Genomic DNA, 2,657 nt, shown 5'->3' with positions numbered 1-2,657 from the left:
AGCTTAACGTGACATTTACCGTAAAACTCTCCAAATGTACGATAAAAATAGACGTTCTCGTTTTTTGAAAAAGCCGTTACCTCGATATGATATCGATAAGGTCATGGTCAGGGTCACATTCCGATGTAGAATTTTCCGCTCTTTCTGAATCCATGATGAGAAATGGGGGTTCCTATTTAAAAAAATGAACTTGACCTTCATATGACCTTCAAGGTCACGATCAAGGTCAAATTCAAGGTCACCACTGAAAAGCCTGAGAAATTTCCTAAAACTTTTGTATTTAAAATTTTTTCGTAAAATGCCCTCGTCAGAAGTTATTCGGGGGTTTCCATACTTTTGCCTCACCCTGTATATATCACAGCTCGAACAGCTGATCGAGATAAAACTCGATATAATTTCAAAAAGGGAATTTTCCGAAAAAAATAAATAGGAGATTCTAGATAAGCGCGGCACTGAGTCCCTTCCTCTCGAAGAGAAAGGCGATCCGACCGCGTCAAGGACGAATATTGTGATTGGTCGGAGACAGATGGAGGGGATGAGGATGCCAAGGTGGCCGACTCGCTCGAGGCGGACGACGACGCCACCAGTCGCTCTTGGGCGCCCGTACTGGAAGGACGTGTCCGCGCGTGTGTCGTCGCGCTCTTGCATCATACTGATGTAACACGATTCAGACGACTCCGCGGACGCGCGTAACACGTTTATTAGTTAGTTTAACGTTGATATAAGACCCTCGTATAAACATTTATCCACGATTTATCTTATTTTATTCGAAATAGCGTCCGGAAAGTTGCGTCACGTTTCTACGTGTTCCGAGTGCGCGAAACTCATGTACAATTATTCTATTGTTAAAAATTACATTATTATAAAACGTGTGAGTAAACTGAATTACTGCGGAAATCCCAGCCAAAGTTCCAACAGGGCGAGAGAGGATCCCAGACGCTACATCGCAGAGGACGTCCGCCGCTGGCAGAGGAACGGCTTTCCCTTCTTCGTTGGAGGTCAAACGAAGTGGCGACCGCATTCTTGAATGAATAAACATCAAGTAGTACAACGTAATCAAGCAAATACAACGTAATTTCACACTCAGTCCGGTCACAACCCTACCGGACCCTAGTTAGACTTTATAGCCAAGATTGGTCCAGACTATCAGATAGTCCTCTCCAAGTTTATGAAGTTTTGTCCCATTAGTTATCTTAATAGATCCCCTCGAGAATTCGATATATTTTAAGGGTAAAAACGAGTATACTCGACTACTTATATTCCGTCGACTTCCATACCCCATAACTCTTTTCCATGACTTCCTAGAGGGAACATAAGGACTTTTGATCGGGAGGTCATAAGCTAAAAAATCCCAAAGTTTGGAGAAATTTGATCGGTGCCCAAATTTCCAATGTTTGTGTGCGTGGTCCTTTTCCGCGATATCGATTCCTCCAGCACTTTGCGCTAGCGAACTCATGAGTCTCCATATGTCTTCGTGGGTTAAGTCGCGTGCTGGACGAAACGATAATCCCGCCGGACCACGCACTAGATTGGCCGACTCGAACGATAACCCAACGTAATCGTTCGGTTCGCACGAATGTAGTGCATACGTTCGGATTTCACGAAACGCGTTTTCTAACCAACGAACGATATCGCTACTTTCAGGCGGCGGACGTATCGTGAAAGTCGACTCCCTCCCTAGAATCGCGAAATTCCTAAATTGCCGCGAGTTTTCCGCCCGTAAAACTATATAATTAAAATTATTCCCAACCTCGTGCTGCCGGCGTCGTTGCTCCTGCTGCTGATGCTCCTGCTCCTGCTATTGAGCTTGTCGAGATGACGTCGGCGATGAGGGCACTGACGGTGGCGGCGACAGCGTCGACGATGATGTCTGTGATGGTGTCGGTGTCGAGTGAGGCGATCGCGGGGGCAACGTCGGCTGTTGATCTCCCCTTACGTTTTGTGACCGGTGTGAACCTGGCGCCCAACTTTATCAAAATTAAAAATTAATACCGTAGGGCGTTTGTACTTCGTTTGTACCCGTTTGTACCTCCCTTATTTTCGTTTGTACCTCAAACAGTTAAACAAAAAATGAAATACAAAAAATGGCCAGCGCCCAAGTTTAATATTTTTTAATTTCATTTATGCCATTCGAAAGAGAATCGTTTGTACCCGTTTGTACCTCCCTTACTTTCGTTTGTACCTCAAAGGGTTCGGAGATACAGCGCTTTTCAATTTTTGCACAAGCCCTATATAGCTAACTTTGCCAATTTTCAAGATATCGAAACGGGACCAACGGCATTCGAAAGAGAATCGTTTGTACCCGTTTGTACCTCCTTCACTTTCGTTTGTACCTCGAAGGGTTCGGAGATACCGCGCTTTTCAATTTTTGCACAAGCCCTATATAGCTAACTTTGCCAATTTTCAAGATATCGAAACGGGACCAACGGCATTCGAAAGAGAATCGTTTGTACCCGTTTGTACCTCCCTCACTTTCGTTTGTACCTCGAAGGGTTCGGAGATACCGCGCTTTTCAATTTTTGCACAAGCCCTATATAGCTAACTTTGCCAATTTTCAAGATATCGAAACGGGACCAACGGCATTCGAAAGAGAATCGTTTGTACCCGTTTGTACCTCCCTCACTTTCGTTTGTACCTCGAAGGGTTCGGAGATACCG

Source organism: Mycetomoellerius zeteki, unplaced genomic scaffold (genome assembly GCF_001594055.1).
Source record: "Mycetomoellerius zeteki isolate Tzet28-1 unplaced genomic scaffold, Tzet1.0 scaffold684, whole genome shotgun sequence".
In the NCBI taxonomy this organism is placed as follows: domain Eukaryota; kingdom Metazoa; phylum Arthropoda; class Insecta; order Hymenoptera; family Formicidae; genus Mycetomoellerius; species Mycetomoellerius zeteki.
Note: the sequence above shows the minus strand (reverse complement) of the source record.